The 17,628-nt window shown below is 43.1% G+C and overlaps 4 protein-coding genes and 1 pseudogene across 4 annotated transcripts in view; all 5 read right to left on the reverse strand.

Moving 5' to 3' along the window:
* Nucleotides 1-17,628, reverse strand: part of UGT1A6 (UDP glucuronosyltransferase 1 family, polypeptide A6) — a 159,093-nt gene that overhangs the window by 24,295 nt on the left and 117,170 nt on the right.
* The window catches only part of UGT1A3 (UDP glucuronosyltransferase 1 family, polypeptide A3), a 128,937-nt gene that overhangs the window by 24,295 nt on the left and 87,014 nt on the right, over nt 1-17,628 (reverse strand).
* UGT1A4 (UDP glucuronosyltransferase 1 family, polypeptide A4) overlaps nt 1-17,628 on the reverse strand; it is a 66,839-nt gene that overhangs the window by 24,295 nt on the left and 24,916 nt on the right.
* Nucleotides 1-17,628, reverse strand: part of UGT1A9 (UDP glucuronosyltransferase 1 family, polypeptide A9) — a 171,174-nt gene that overhangs the window by 24,294 nt on the left and 129,252 nt on the right.
* LOC114113992 (UDP-glucuronosyltransferase 1A3-like) lies at nt 7,782-16,573 on the reverse strand (annotated as a pseudogene).

Genomic DNA, 17,628 nt, shown 5'->3' on the forward strand with positions numbered 1-17,628 from the left:
CCTAAGTTAACTCTTTCCAGAGAAAGGTGGTTGGGGACAGCCCCCTGTTAATGTCAGAAGAGTTGGTGAAAGACATAAAATAGTAAGACAGATTCTGGTTGAGGGGTAGATGCTCAAGCAGATCCAGGGGGTCCCTCGAGTCCTGATCTCACCTTTGCCCATCAGGCCTCTTCCTCATGACCTTTGCCATAGGCGGGATTCTCCATGCTGGCTCCCGGCAGTTCTCCAAGACTAGCGGATTCCTGCTTTTGCTCTGGGCCCTAGAGTGTATGAGATTTTGTGTGCATCCTTGAAAAGTAAAGTCTCTATTTCCTACAGCCCTCTGGTTCTCCCAAAAGTGAGCCCCACTGATCTTCAAATCCAGATATTCTGGAAGTTCTTCTTGCTGTCTGGGATACCTGATATGAGGCTCAGAGAACCTCCCAGAGAGGCAGGAGGCAACAGAGATCATCCTGGGGATGTGGATACTGACATCAGCTCTTTGGAGAGCTACATTCTATCATGATGGCACTGCGCTGGCAAGGGCCATTTTGGGACCAACCCTCTAGCTTATTAGCATCAGAACCCAGCCCCACTCTCCTTGCTTGTAGGCACCAGTACTATGATGCTTCAGGTCAAGCAGCTAGCCAAGTGGGGACAGAGGGCCTCTTGCTAACAGGCCGGCTGCCGAAGACCCCCTGAGATCTCAGCCACCCAGCACCTGGACCCATTCACCAGAGGGCCCAGGACCTGGACTCCTACCAGTGCACCAGCACTAGCCCAAGGATGCCTAGGGCCCAGGCCCCATCCTCCAGTGGGACAACACCAAATCCAGGACCCCCAAGCCCTGCAGCCAGAGACCCTGGGTCACAACTCCACCCACCAAGGAGCCAGCACTAACCCTTGGACTACCTGGACCCTGACCCTATTCTCCAGCAAGTTGACACCAGATCATGGACCCCTGGGCCATTCAATCAGAGACTCCAGGACCCAGCTCCACCTACAAGTGGCCAGCATTAGCCCCAGACTCAACCCACCCACAAGCAGGCTGGTACAAGCCTCAGGACTCTGTGGGCCCTGGCTCCATGTACCAGCAGGCCAAAACAAGTTTTGTGACACTCCAGACCCCACAGCCAACCCATCAGATTATAAGCTAACTTTGCAGCAGAAATTCTGCAGGCTGGAAGGAAATGGCATGATATATTTAAAGTGATGAAAAACAACCAAAAGTGCCCTACTTGACAAAGATTTCATTCAGATTCAAAGCAGAGATCAAAAGTTTTACAGACAAGCAAAACTCACAGTCTAGCACCATGAAACCAGGTTTACAAGAATTTTTAAAGAGTGTTCTCTAAGTGGAAAAGTAAAGGCCACAATTTAAAATATGAAAATTATAAAAGAAAAACAATTTCTTTGGTAAAGATAAATATACAACAAAGGTAGTACATCAACCACATATAAGGCTAGCAGGAAGGTTAAAAGACAAAAGTAGTAAAATCATCCATGGTGAGTAGCTAAGGGATACACAAAACAAAAAGTTCTGAAATATGTCAAAAATAGTAAATGTGGAGAGAGTTTGAAAACAGAGTTGTTAAAATGGTTTTGAACTTAAAATATTAACAATTTAAAATAATCACATATAGAGAGAGATTGCTACCAAGGAAACAACATGGTAACCACCTACCAAACATCTATAACACACACAAAAAATAATCCAAATTAGAAAAGAAGAAGTAAAACTGTCACTGTTTTCAAAGGACATGACACTACACAGAGAAAACCCTAATGATGCCACCAAGAAAACTATTAGAACTCATTAATGACTTTAGTAAAACAGAAATCTGTTGCATTTCCATATACTGACAATGAACTATCAGAAAGAGAAATTAAGGAAACAATCTACTTCCAGTAACATCAAAATAATAAAATACTTAGAAATAAATATAAAAAGATAAAAGACCTATACTGAGAAATTTATAAGGCACTGATAAAAGTAATTGAAGACAACACAAACAGATGGAAAGATGTACCATATTCATGGATTGGAATAGTTAATATTGTTAAAACAACTGTACTACTTAAGGCAATCTACAGATTTAATAAAATACTTATCACAATACAAATGGCATTTTTCAAAGAACTGTTGCATGTACATGGTGATTAAGCAAATAACAAAAGATGGTGTGAAAAAAATGTAAAACACACAAGTTGGTAAGAATGTAAAGAAAAGGGAACTCTAGTGCACTGTTGGAGGCAATGTAAATTGGTGCATCCACAATGGAAAACAGTACAACTGTCATATGATGAAGCAATTCTACTCCTGAGTATTTACACAAAGAAAATAAAAACAGTAATTAGAAAATAGATATGCACCCCAAGGTTCACTGCAGCATCATTTACAATAACCAAAAATATTGGCTATTGAATATTCAGTTCAGTTCAGTCGCTCAGTCATGCCCGACTCTTTGTGACCCCATGAATCGCAGCATGCCAGGACTCCCTGTCCATCACCAACTCCCAGAGTCCACCCAAACCCATGTCCATCGAGTCGGTGATGCCATCCAGCCATCTCATCCTCTGTCATCCCCTTCTCCTCCTGCCCCTAATCCCTCCCAGCATCAGTCTCTTTTCCAATGAGTCAACTCTTCACATGAGGTGGCCAAAGTACTGGAGTTTCAGCTTTAGCATCAGTCCTTTCAAAGAACACCCATTGCTGAGCCATAAAAAAGGATGAAATCTTGCCATTGCGACAACATGGATGGACCTCGTGGGTATTACACTTAGTGAAGTAAGACGTATAAAGATAAATACTGTATGATTTCACTTACATGTGGAAAATAAAAGGCAATGCAAATGAACAACCATAACAAAACAGAAACAGACTCACAGATACAGAGAACAAACAGGCTATCGACAGGGGATCAGAGTGGGGAAAGGAGAGTAAAGGGTGAGGGGGATTAAGAGCCAAGCTTTCAGTTGCAAAGTAAGTGTCATAGGTATGAAATAAGAGTGTGAGAAATACAGCCAATAGTTATATAATACATTTCTGTGATGAATGTCATGGCTGGATTTATTGTGGTGATTATTTTGAAGTGTACAGAAGGACTGAATCACCATGTTGTGTAATAGGAACAAACATAGAGCTGCAGGCCAATCATACTTTGAAAACTAAGAAGCATACTCACAGAAATAGCAACCAGCTTTGTGGCTACCAGAGGCAGGGGATGGGAGGAGGGGGAACGATAAAGAATCTGCCTGCAATGCAGGAGATGCAGGTTCCATCTCTGGGTCTGGAAGACCACCCCCTGGCAGAGGGCAAGGCAACCCACTCCAGTATTCCTGCCAGGAAAATCCCAGGGACAGAGGTGCCTGGTAGGCTACAATCCATAGGGTTGCAGAGAATCAGACATGACTAAAGCAGCTGAGCACACAAGCAGTCTATGTACTAATTTCCAGTCATCAGTTCCTTTGCTCAGTCATGTCCAACTCTTTGTGACCCCATGGACTGCAGCACGCCAGGCTTCCCTGTCCATCACCAGCTCCCAGAGCATGTCCAAACTCATGTCCATAATTTCCAGTTATAAGAGAAATAAATACCCAGACTGTAGTTAACAACATTAATTCCTTTAATTTTGTACTTAGATGATGCGTGATCACTAAACTTGTGGTAAAAATCTCATGATCTAGAAAGTTAGATCACGCTGCTCTCCACCTTAAGTTTAACCAAGGTTGCCTGTCAATTATGTCTCAATAAAACTGGAAGAATCAATGGCAAACAAGCACCTGAATACAATTTTATATTGAGTATATGTTTAAAGGATAATGTTTTAATATATTTGATTCAATAAAATATATTATTAAAATTAACTGCAATCCTCTTTTTACTTTTTTTAATATACATACCAAAAAGCCTTCAATTACATATATGACTTACATTAGATTCCTATTGGACAATTCTAGACCTTAAAGAAAACATATTAAGAAATTTTTTAAAAGTATTGACTCACAAAAAGTAATCTCTGATTATAATTCAAAATAATTAGAAAAATTAAGAGAAAAATGACTGCAATTATCTTAATTATATGGGAATTAAGAAACAACCTTCTTTAAAATAAATAGAAGCCACTGACACAAAGAGCAAATCAAAAACATAAATTTAAGTCAAAAAATGAGAGCAATTTATGCAAAACTCTAAGGGATTAAGAAAAATGTTTTATTTATGAATAAAGAAACTTCAATTCTTAATTATTAAGAAAACATAAAGGAACTTAATCTTACCTAAGGAAATTAGAAATGCAGCTATAAAATAAACCAAAGGAAGCAAGGATGGTATCATTAAAAAAAAAAACAATAAAACAACAAGCTACAATTAATGAAATAGTAAACAAAAAGAGTAAAATGAAAAAGCAAATCCAAAAGCTATTTCTTTGAGAAGACCAATAATGTAATTCAACAAATCATAAATTATAAGAAGGAGAAGGAACAAAAATATTAAAAATTTAAACTTTAATCTTTCATATTTTGATGAAATTTTTAATAAACATTTAAAGGAGTCACATCTAAGGGTAAACTAAATAAAATAAATGAGAATGACAAAAATTTCAAAATAAAAATTTAGTGGAACAAAAATGATAACACTTGAGAATTACAGGGTAAATGTTCTTACATGTACCAAATAAATCGGCACAAACTTATCTAAATGCTTCCAGATGACATAATTTGTCATGCTGGGCACCTTTTAATAATGCTAATAGATACTATTTGCCTGCTCACAGTGACGATATTAAGGTCAGAATGGTTAGGTCTGCCACCCATGGACATTCAACCACAAAAATGAGAGTGAAGATGTGAGCAAATGCTATTAACTCTAGAGAATCTATTCACACAGAAAAACTAAAAGGAAAACAGCAGCATTTACTTTTCAAATTCTTCCCTCATTTTCACTATTTACAAATCCAATAGATACATACATATTTTATAATTGAACAAATGCATTGCATGAAGAAAGAAGAAAACAAAATAGAATAGATCTTCTGTGGTGTGGGCAAAAAGAGAAAACTGAAGTTAGAGTCCTGTGCAATAATGAATGCATTAATGTAAAGAGATATAAAAATAGGACTACAAAAAACTCTAAGAGATCTAAAGTCATGGAAGTTAATGTAAATCCAGTATATGTCATATAAGTGGGCAAAAATAAGAGGGCTAACTAAGTAGATTAAAACACAAATCCTGCTCCAAGAGTCCTATTTTGATTAAACCCAAATATTCAGGGTTAACATAGGAAGACCCTGAAACCATGAGGAAAGTGGTAGTTTCCATCATGGAAACTTGGGGTGCAGTGACCTGGGCTGGGGTAGGTGTGATGATGTGGTCAAACCCTTCCTCTCTGAGACTCAGTTCTCAGCCTCACTGCCTTCCTCCCGTCCACTGTGTTCATAGGCTCAGACTGACCTCCTCTCCAGCCCCCACCACCAGCCTTTGATGACGTCAGTGTCCCTTGAAGGAGAACTAGCTGACATAGAATCCAACTGCGTACATCCCCACATTTTACTCCAGACCCCAACTCCTGGTCAAAAGAGTTCTGGTCAGCACAGCTCCATCTCTGAGGAGCTGGACTCAGCTAATTCTTTCTCCAATCACAGAGACCCCAACGTCTCTCTCTGGTATGGTCTCACTTCCACTTGATTTATTCAATCCCTCTGAAACTTCTGCTTCCTTTCGGGATCGAGGTCTCCTGTGACCACACCTCAGCGGCTTCCAAGACAAAAACCACTAAAACGATCAGGTCAACCAATGCAATCCATCAGTTCTTCCTTTTGAAATGGAGTCAGACCCCATGGTCCTTACTGGCCATGTCCTCTGTCTCCCTTTAGTCTGTGGAAAAACCTTTAGCCAAAGAATGAGTATAGTCAAAGAAATGAGAAAATGCAAGAACAAAGGAAAACAGTCCAACAAAAATAATAGTAAGCAAAGTCAAGGACCTTAGGTTCCTCCTCAGGGGCCATGGCTAATGCTCTGAGCCATATCCCGTGAGCTGTCACAGACACTGAAACCCCCATGAGGTGGGAGGAGTTCACTACATGGTGACCAGATGTAGGCATGACATAGAAGCTGCCACAGCTCTGAGAACTGGCCTCAAGGAAATGGGAACAAATCGGCCCTGGGACAGAAGATTAACTGTACTGAAAACAATCAAAATGATGGTAGTCAGACCACTGATTTTGAGATGAATGTCAGAGCTGACTGTGCTGTTTCTACACAGAGGCCCTTCCCTCTGTCAATAAAAGCGCTTGCCCCGGATTGTCCAAGGAGGGAAGAAGTGTTTGCACAGGACTCGCCTCTCTGCACCCACATCCCGGGAACATTCATCCAGCAAACTTTCACATCCACCAGTCTTGCTTCTTTATTGTCTTTTGAGCTGCAAGCAACTGGACTCCACTTTGCTTACACTTCTATTGAACACCCTCAGGCAAAATCCCCTGAAGGATAAATTCACAGCTCAAGTTCCTGCTCCTACTTCGCTGGAGAAAACCACACAACAGTTATACCAATGACTTTACAAAAGGGCCACTACTGCCTGTCAATCCTATTACACACCCTCAACCCTGCCTCTCACTCCTCTCAGAGATCACTGGAAGCCTTTACTGCACTCCTGGAGGCATTTTAACAATGTGTCTCACCACAGACGGTGAGGAGGAGAATGAGAGGCGGAAATCATCAGAAAGACCAGTACATAACAAAACACCCTGAACTGTTGTTTTTGTAAAAAATATAATGTGCTCCCCTGGGAGCACTGATTGAACAACAGCAGCAGTACACACCTGAGATAACGGTTTCCTGTTGGCACAGTTGATGCCCCCGATGAACACCATGTTGGGCATGATCGGCCGCGGGTAGTCCATCACAAAGTCTCCTCTGAACAGCCACACGGATCCAGAGGCAAGAATCTCCCCCAGCGACACCTCTCTCTGAAGCAGCTCAGAGGCCATACGTTCATAAGGAGTGAGAGAAACCAGGCAAATGTACTTCAGGCCCAGAGGGTAGAGCATGTTCTTGACCCTTTGGAAGAATGTCATGTGGTCTGGATTCATTGTTAATAACCGAGGAACATAAGAGAAAGGGTTTGGGCACGCTGTGCCTTCAGCATCTAAGTCACAGGGAAGGAAACGCAAGAAAAACACAGCAGGAATGGACAGGTACTTAGCCAGCACTGCCCCGCAAGGGTAAACAGGGTCCGTTAAAACCACATCGAAGGAACTGGCATTCAGGTCTCTGATCAGGTCCTTGTTATACAACAGTGCCTCACAAGACCTTGCAAAGAACAAAGACACATTTTTCAATGTTGCCATAGTTTCCCAAAACCGTGTTAGAAAATGTACTCTTTCAAAAACCTCATCAGGACGGCCCTTCATGATGGAATCAAACTGGTCCTGGGTGTACGGAATGGCGTATGATTTCGTGGTGAAAAAGTCCTCTGCCTTGATGTGGATATTTATCTCTGGAGACAGGACCACTGCCTGGTGACCTCTGGCGTGGAGCTCGCGCACAGCTTGCCGCATGCTGAGCCAGTGGCTGCCCTCCATGGGGGCCACCAGCACCTTCCCAGCCTCGGCCCATCTCCCAACGCACAGACAGAGCAGGAGTCCAGCCAGCACCTGCCGCCGAAGCTGCAGTCCCAGGGCCATCTCTGCACAAACCAGAAGGAACTGAGTCCTTGGTGGGGCTGTGCCACCTATATGTGTTCCCTTATCTTTGTTTTATCATCAAGTCACTTAAGCAAAATGGCATGTCATTGGAAGCCAGGGATTGATGATTACACATATATTACAGGATACGTCTATGCCTGTGTTTATCACCTCTGCTTTCACCCGGAAAGATCACTCCCCCTTATCTTGGAAAAACTCCTTTGACTCTGCTGCTCCCTCTGGGGAGCATTCTAGTTCACTCTCTTGTTCTTCATCCAAGACCTAAAGCAAGACTGTGCCTGCCCATTCCCTTGGTCACCTCCAACCTCTCTGCCAACCGTGTTCTCTGGGGCTGGACTGAACACTGAGGAGTCACCTCTGCCCCAGTCCCCATCCAGAACCTCTCCTGGATGTGACCTTATCTGAGAACTCTTGAATCTCTTTCCCCCCACTCATGGGTGAACACAGAACACATCCAGAGAAACATATCACATTGCTAAGACAGCTTTCTCTCAGCGAAAAGGGGATGGTGGCCGCTCTGGTTTGTTCCTGTTCCACAATGGACACCTCTTGTACTGTTCAGCAGACAGTTTATTGGAGCAGCCATCAGATATGGAAACATCTGAAAAGATCCCTGATGGAGACAGCAGAAGGACTGGTTAAGAACTCTTTATCTGTTGTATGGAATACATGTTGCTGTTACCTAAAGCGTTGGTTTTTCCAGTAGTCATGTTCAGATGTGAGAGTGGCCCAGAAAGAAGGCTGAGCACCAAAGAGTTGATGCTTTCTAACTGTGGTGCTGGAGAAGAACTGGAGGGTCCCTTGGACTGCAAGGAGATCAAACCAGTCCATCCTAAAGGAAATCAACCCTGAATATTCGTTGGAAGGACTGATGCTGAAGCTGAAGCTCCAATACTTTGGCCAGCTGATGTGAACAGCAGACTCACTGGAAAAGACACTGATTCTGGGAAGGACTGAGGGCAAGAGGAGAAGGAGGTGACAAAGGACGAGATGGTTGGATGACTTCACTGACTCAATGGACATGCGTTTGAGCAAACTCCAGAAGATAGTGAAGGACAAAGAAGCCTGCCATGCTGCAGTTCATGGGGTCACAAAGAGTTGGACAATACTTGGCGACTGAAGAAGAAGAACAGCAACAAAGCATCAGTGGGGAAGCAGACCTTAGCAACCACACAGCAGGGTTAAAGGGCGCCGCCCCCCAAGGTCTGCTCACCCTGGGACAGGAGGGTTTCCCCTGGCTTCAGAACAGGCTCTCTCAACTCCTCTTCTGATGCTGAAGGTGCCAGTCGTCCATTACACTGTTTAGGGACTGAAGTGTACATTAATCGGGGCCTTCATTACATCTTATAGCTTATGTTCAGATAACAGGTGTCCATCTCTATATGTAAAATAAATAGCAAATTCCTACTGTATATCACAGGGAAGAGTTTCAATGCCTTGTAAGAATCTATAATGGAAAAGAATCTGAAAAAGAATATATATCTGAATCACTTTACTGTACAACAGAGACTAACACAAGATTGCAAATTAATTATGCTTCAAGCATAATTGACAGCTACATGCAAAAGAATCGAGCTGGATTAATCTCTCATGCCATGAGCAAAAATAAATTCAAAATAGAGTAAAGACTTAAGTGTAAGACCTAAAACCATAAAACTTCCAGTAGAGGACATCGGCAGTATGCTCTTTAACTTCGATATTAGTAATACATATTTTGGGAGGATATGACTCCTCAGACAAGAGAAATAAAAGTAAAATAAACAAATGGACTTTATCAAACTAAAACCTTTTGATCAGCAAAGAAAATTACAAGCAAAAGGGAAAGGCCACTTACCGAATGGAAGAAGATATTTGCAAATGACACATCTAATAATAGGCTAATATCCAAAGTACACGAAGAATTCATACAAGTCAACAACAACAAAACGTGATTTAAAATGGGCAGAAGACTCAAACAGACATTTTTCCAGAGAAGACATACAGAAGGCAAACAGGTACATAAAAAGATGCTTCACGTCACTAATCATCAGAGAAATGAAGATCGAATCATAAGGAACTATTGCTTCACACCTGTCAGAATGACTATTATCAACAAGACGATAAACAACAAGTACTGGCAAGGATGCAGAAAAAGGGGAACTCTAGGGCACTGTTGGTGTCAACGTAAATTGGGAGAGCCACTATGGAAAACACTACAGAGATTCTCAAAAAGGTCAAAAAAGGACTACCATATGATCCAGAAATTCTACTGCTGGGTGTTCATACAAAGAAATGGAAATCACTAATTAGAAAAGCTTTATACACCCATATGTTTGTTGTACTGCTGTTTACAGTAGCCAAGATATATTGGCTATTGAATATTACTCAGCCATAAGAAAGAAAGAAATCTTGCCACCTTGTCTCGGTCCATGGATGGACCTAGAGGGTATTATGCTCAGTGAAGTAAGACCGAGAAAGACAAATACTGTATGATTTCACTTACACGTGGGAATGAAGACAAAGCAAATGAGCAACCATGGCAAAACAAACAGACTCATAGAGACAGACGAACAAGCAGCTGGCAGAGGGGATGGGGGTGGAAAGGAGAGAGAAGGGCGCAGGGGATGAGAATACAGACTTTCTTGTGCATATGCACAATGGAATATCACACAGCCACATAAAAGAACACATTTGAGTCAGCCCTAATGAGGCAGATGAACCCAGAGCCTGCTACACAGAGCGAAGAAGTCAGAAAGAGCAAAACAAATATATATTAATGCCTATGTCGGAGAAGGACATGGTAACCCACTTTAGTATTCTTGCCCAGAGAATTCCTTGGACAGAGGAAGCTGGTGAGCTACAGTCCATGGGGTCACAAAGAGTCAGACATGACTGACTGGCACTTTCTTTCAATGCATGTATATGGAATCTAGGAAGATTGTACTAATGAACCTATTTGCAGAGCAGCAATGGAGACACAGACATGGAGAACAGACTTGTGGACACAGTGAGGGGAGGAGGCGGGGCGGGGGGGGGATTGAGAGCATAGCAGGGAAACATATAAATTACCGTGTGTGAATCACATAGGCAGTGGAAATTTGCTGTATGGTGCAGGGCGCTCCAATCAGGCGCTTCGTGACAACCTAGAGGGGTGGGGTAGAGTGGGAGATGCAGAGGGGTTCGAAAGAGAGGAGTTATACGTATACCTATGGCTGATTCTTGTTGACATACGGCAGAAACCAAGACAATTTTGTAAAGCAATTGTCCGCAAATTAAAAAGTTTGTTAAAAGATCCAAACTTCCAGTTGCAAAATAAATGTCACAGGTATGAAACAAGAGTGCAAGAAACAGAGTCAAAAGTTATGTAACACCTTTCTACTGTGAATATCATAACTGGATTTATCATGGTGATTCTTTTGAAGGGTATGGAAGTACTGAATCACTATGTTGTCTAACAGAACTAACATAGTGCTGTGGTCAATTATGTTTCAAAAATCAACAAATGCATAGAAATGGAAATCAGATTTGTGGCTACCAGAGGCAGAGAGCAGGGGCAAAGGGGAGATGGATGAAGGCAGTCTTCAGTTATGAGAGAAATAAGGACAGGGGTGTAATGTACAACATGATAGATATAATTAACACAATTGTACGTTACATATGAACATCGTTGAGAGAGTATATTCTAATAATTCTCATCACAAGGTAAAAAAGTTTTTCTGCTTCTTTAATTTTGTATCTGTATAAGATGATGAATGATCACTAAACTTGTTATAGCAATCGCCTCATGATCTAGAAAAGTCAAATCACTCTGCCATCCACTTTAAGCTTATTCAGGGCTGCCTGTCAATTATACCTCAATAAAACTGAAAGAAATGATAGCAAATGAACACCTTTAAATTTTTTACACTGAGTATATCTTTAAAGGATAATATTATATATATATGATTTAATAAAATATACTACTAAAATTAACGTAACCCTCTTTTTGTTTTTCTAAGTATGCCAACTAAAAAGCTTTCAGTTACACATGTGCTATGCGTTATACTTCTATTGGGTAATTCTGTAATAGACCAGAAAGAAGACCTATTGAGAAATTTTTTAGAGCAGTGGCTTCACAAGAAACATTCTCTGATTACAATCCAAAATAAATAGGAAAAATAGGAGAAAGGTGGCCTCAATAAATCTTAACCACGTGGGAACTGAGACGCAACCTTGTTAACACCAGCAACAACGAACGGCAGGGCTCCCCTGGTGGATCAGTGGAAAAGAATCCGCGGGCAATCGCAGGAGACCCAGGTGCAATCGCTGATCTGGGAAGACCCCGCAAGCCTCAGAGCAACGGAGCCCGAGGGCCGCACCGATTGAGCCTGTGCTCTAGAGCCTGGGAACCACAGCTACTGAACCCACGTTCCACAACTACTGACGCCGGCACGCCCTAGAGTCTGTGCTGCCCAACAAGAGAAGCCACCGCAACGAGAAGCCTGGACCTTGCAACGAAGAGTAGACCCTGCTTGCGGCAACTAGAGGAAAGCCTGAGCAGCAACAGAGATTCAGCGCAGCCAAAAATAAATAAATAACCAATAAAGTAATGTTTAAAAACAGATAGTCACGGACTCAAAGAGGAAATCAAAAACAAAGTTTAAGTTAAAAAACAGAAAGAAAATGAGAACAATTTATTTCAAAATCTAAGGGATCTAAGAAGTGCTTTATTTATGACCATCAATTCTTTATTATTAGGAAAGCAAAAGAAAACTAATGCTTACCTCAGGAAAGCAGGAAAACGGCTATAAAATCAACTAAGCAAGGATGACATCATCAATAAAAATCAAGTGGCAACTAATGAAACAGAAAACAAAACTAGTAAAAAGAACAAGCAAACCCATAAGCTATTTCTTTGAGAAGACCAGTAAAATAATTCAACATGTCATAAACCTTAAGAAGGAGAAGAAACAGAAATGCAAAAGATTTAGATTTTGATATTTCATATTTTGAAAAAATGGTCCATTAATATCAAAGACATCACCTCTAAGGGTAACGTGAAAGTCCTTCAGTCATGTCCGACTCTTTGTAACCCCATGGACTGTAGCCCACCAGGCTCCTCTGTCCACGGGATTCTCCAGGCAAGAATACTGGAGCGGGCAGTCATTCCCTTCTCCAGGGGACCTTTCAGACCCAGGAATCAAACCAGGGTCTCCTGCATTGCAGGCGGAGTCTTTACCATATGAGCTACCAGGGAAGCCCACCTCCAAAGGGAAACCTCTAAGTGTAAACCACACTAAATAAATGAGTGACAAAATCTCAAAGGAAAAAACAACAGTAGAGTGGAGCAAAAGTGATTACTAGTGTGGTTACCATGGCAACATTTGAGCACTTCCGTGTACATCATTTTTCACGTACCACATCAATTGGCACAAGCATATCCAAATGCCTTCAGATGATACACCATGTCCTGCTGGGCACTTTATAATGATTAGATACTATTTGTGTGTTTACAATGACAGTATAAAGTCAAAATAGTTAGGTCACATGGCCAAGGTAATTCAGCCGGAAAAATGGGAGTGAGGATTTGAACCAATACAGTTACCTCTAGAGAATATATTCACGCAGAAAAACTAAAAAGAACAGAGTGGCAAATGCTCTTTAAATGCTTCCTCACTTTCCACCTTTTACAAATCTAGTAGATACATACATGGTTTATAGTTGCACAAATGCGCTGCATATAGGAAGAAAGCTAAGCAGAAGAGACTGTGGTGTGAGCAAAAATGGGATGTGAAGATAGAGTCCTTTGCCATAATAAACACAGGACTATAAAGGGATATAAAGGTAAGAATACAAAAACTATCAGAGATCTAAAGTCATGGAAGTTAATATCCACTCAGCACATGTCATATAAGTGGGCAAAAAAAACGAGGGCTAACTAAGTAGATTAAAAAAACAAACCGTACCCCTATGTGTCCTATTTCAATTAAACCCAAATATTCAGGGTTAACATGGGAAGAATCTGAAACCATGAGGAAAGTGGTAGTTTCCATCATGGAAACCTGGGGTGCAGTGACCTGGGCTGGGGTAGGTGTGGTGATGTGGTCAGAAACTTCCTCTTTGAGACCCGCTTCTCAACATCACTGCTCAGTTTTACCTGCTCTCCAGGCCCCATCACTAGTCTTTGATGACGTCCCACCTTAAACACCTATCTAACATGCCATTCAGCTATGTATATCCCCACATTTTACTCCAGACCCCAACTCCTGCTCAGAGACTTATGGCAGGCACAGCTTCATCTCTGAAAAGTTGGACCAAATTATTTCTTTCTCCAATCGCAGAAGACCCAGACTTTTCTCTCCACTATTGTCCCACTTCCACTTAATTTATTCAACCTCTCTGAAATTCTCCTTCCATTTGGCATTAATTCTCCTGTAACCACACCTCAATCTCTTCCAAGACAAAACCACTTGGAACTATCAGATCAACAAATACAATCTTCCAGTTCTTTCTTGGTTTTGATGGTGCCAGACACCATGGTCCTTACCGGCCATGTCCTCTGTCTGCCTTCTGTCTATGGAAAACCTTTAACCCAAGAATGACTTTAGTCAACGAAGTGAGAAAATGCAAAAACAAAGGAAAACAGTCCAACGAAACTAAATAGTCAGTAAGCAAAGTCAAGGACCTCAGGTTCCTCCTCAGGGGCCATGGCTAATGCTCTGAGCCATATCCCGTGAGCTGCCACAGACACTGAATCCCCCATGAGGTGGGAGGAGTTCACTACATGGTGACCAGATGTAGGCATGACATAGAAGCTGCCACAGCTCTGAGAACTGGCCTCAAGGAAATGGGAACAAACCGGCCCTGGGACAGAAGATTAACTGTACTTAGAGCAATTAAACCTGGAGAAGGAAACCGCCACCTACCCCAGTATTCTTGCCTGGAAAATTCCATGGAAAAAAGAGCCTGGCAGGCTACCATCAATGGGGTCACAAAGAGTTGGCCACAACTGAACGACTGAGCACAAAGCAATCAACATGATGGTGGTCAGACCACTGAAGACCAACTTCAAGACCACTGTCAGAGCTGACTGTGCTGTTTCTACACAGAGGCCCTTCCCTCTGTCAATAAAAGTGCTTGCCCCGGACTGTCCAAGGAGGTAAGAAGTGTTTGGAAAGGACTCACCTCTCTGCACCCCCATCCCGGGAACATTCATCCAGCAAACTTTCACATCCGTCAGTCTTGCTTCTTTATTGTCTTTTGAGCTGCAAGCAACCGGACTCCACTTTGCTTACACTTCTATTGAACACCCTCAGGCAAAACCCCTGAAGGATAAATTCACAGCTCAAGTTTCTGCTCCTACTCCACTGGAGAAAACCTCACAACAGTTACACTGATGACTTTACAAAAGGGCCACCACTGCCTGTTAATCCTGTTACACACCCTCAACCCTGCCTCTCACTCCTCTCAGAGATCACTGGAAGCCTTTACTGCACTCCTGGAGGCACTTTAACAATGTGTCTCACCACAGACGGTGAGGAGGAGAATGAGAGGCGGAAATCATCAGAAAGACCAGTACCTCCTGAAGCACCTGGAATTAAGTTGTTGTTGTTGCTGTTTTTTAATGTGTTCCAGGTAGCATGAGTGGTAAAGAACCCACCCGACAATGCAGGAGACCAAACAGATGCGGATCCCATCCCTGGGGCAGGAAGATCACCTGGAGGAGGTCATGGCGACCCACTCCAATATTCTTGCCTGGAGAATCCCACGGAGCCTGGTGGGGGCCACAGTCCTTAGGGTCACTCAGAGTCGGACACCAAAGAGGAGACTTAGCACACACATTGCTTAAGGCAGCAGTACACACCAGAGAAAATGGCTTCCGGTTGGCACAGTTGATGTCCCCAGTGAACACCATGTTGGGCATGATCGGCCGTGGGTAGTCCATCACAAAGTCTCCTCTTAGCAGCCACACGGATCCAGAGGCAAGAATCTCCCCCAGCAACACCTCTTTCTGAAGAAGCTCAGAGGCCATACGTGCATAAGGAGTGAAAGCAACCTGGCAGATATACTTCAGGCCCGGAGGGTAGAGCATGTTCTTGACCCCTTGGAAGAATGTCATGCAGTCTGGATTCGTTGTTAATATCCTAGCAACACATGAGAAAGGGTTTGAGCATGCTGTGCCCTCAACATCTAAGTCGCAGGGAACAGACGCAAAAATAAATACACATCGGGAATGGACAGGTGCTTAGCCAGCACTGCCCCACAGGGATAGGCTCCGCCATCCCTGGGATTCTTCAGGCAGGAACACTGGAGTGGGTTGCCATTTCCTTCTCCAATGCATGAAAGTGAAAAGTGAAAGTGAAGTCGCTCAGTCATGTCTGACTCCTAGCGACCCCAATGACTGCAGCCTACCAGACTCCTCCGTCCGTGGGATTTGCCAGGCAAGAGTACTGGAGTGGGTTGTCATTGCCTTCTCCAACAGGGATAAATAGGGTCTGTTAAAACCACATGAAAGGAACTGGCATTCAGGTCCTTGTTAAACAGCAGCCCCTTACAAGACCTTTAAAAGAGCAAAGACACATTTCCAAAGCTGCCATAGTTTCCAACAACATCATTACAAAATGTACTCCTTCAAAACTCAGAATAAAATGGCCCTACGTGAGGAAATCAAATTTATTCTGGGTATACAGAATGGTATAGCTTTTCGTGATGAAAAAGTCCTCTGCTTTGATTTGCACATTGACCTCCAGAGATATTGCTTGGTGACCTCTGGTATGGAGCTCTTACATGGCCTCCCGCATGCTGAGCCAGTGGCTGCCCTCCATGGGGACCACCAGCACCTTCCCAGCCTCAGCCCATCACCCGACGCACAGACAGAGCAGGAGTCCAGCCAGTGCCTGCTGCTGAAGCTGCAGTCCCAGGGCCATCTCTGCACAAACCAGACTGTCTGGTCTGTGCCATCTGTATTTCTTGCCTTTATCTTATCACCAAGTCACTTAGGCAAAATGGCATGTCATTGGAAGGCAGTGTGCCCTCCTTACATTAATCATTACAGGATAAGCCCATGCCTGGGTTTCATCACCTCTGATTTCACCCAGGGAATGGTTACCCTTCTTATCTTGGAAAAACTCTTCTGACCTACTACTCCCAATGGGGAGCATTCTAGTTCACTCTCTTGTTCTTCATCCAATTTCCAAAGCAAGACTGCCTACACGTTCCCTTGGTTGCCTCCTACCTCTCTGCTAACCCTGTTCTCTGGGGCTGGACTGAACTCTGAGGAGTCATCTCTGCCCCATTCCCACCCAGAACCTCTGCTGCATATGACCTTATCTGAGAACTCTTTAAACTCTTTCCCTCCATCATGGGTGAATACGGAGCACATCCAAGGAAACATATAAGATCACGAGAACAGCCCTCTCTCAGCAGGCTGAGTCAGGATGGTGGCTTCCTGGTTTGTTCCTGTTCCATACTGGACACCTCTTGCACTCCCCAGAGAGAGTCTGTTGGAGCAGCTGCCTGATATGGAAACATCTGGAAGGATCCTTGAGGACAACAGCAGAAGGGCTGCTTGAGAATTCTTTATCCGCCTCGTGGAATAGAACTTCCTGTTATCTAAATCATCAGTGGGCAAGGCAGCTCTTTGTAATGACAGTGGGGTTCAGAGGATGCCAGGCTCCAGGGCTGCTTCGCTTTGGACAGGAGGATCAGACCCATGCCTCCATGCAGGCTCTCTGAATCCTCCTCTGATGCGAACCCCACTAGGCTTCCGCTGCTCTGTGTAGGGATGAAGTGAGCATTATTCTGGATCTTTATTACATCTATAGTTTATGTTCAGGACTTCCCAGATGGTGCAGTAGTAAAGAATTCTCCTACAAATGCAGGAAACACAAGAAGTGTGGATTCAGTCCCTAGGTTGGATGTAGGAAGATCCCCTAGAGTAGGAAATGGTAACCCATACTAGTATGCTTGCCTGGAAAATTCCACA

This window comes from Ovis aries, chromosome 1, assembly GCF_016772045.2.
Source record: "Ovis aries strain OAR_USU_Benz2616 breed Rambouillet chromosome 1, ARS-UI_Ramb_v3.0, whole genome shotgun sequence".
Taxonomy (NCBI): domain Eukaryota; kingdom Metazoa; phylum Chordata; class Mammalia; order Artiodactyla; family Bovidae; genus Ovis; species Ovis aries.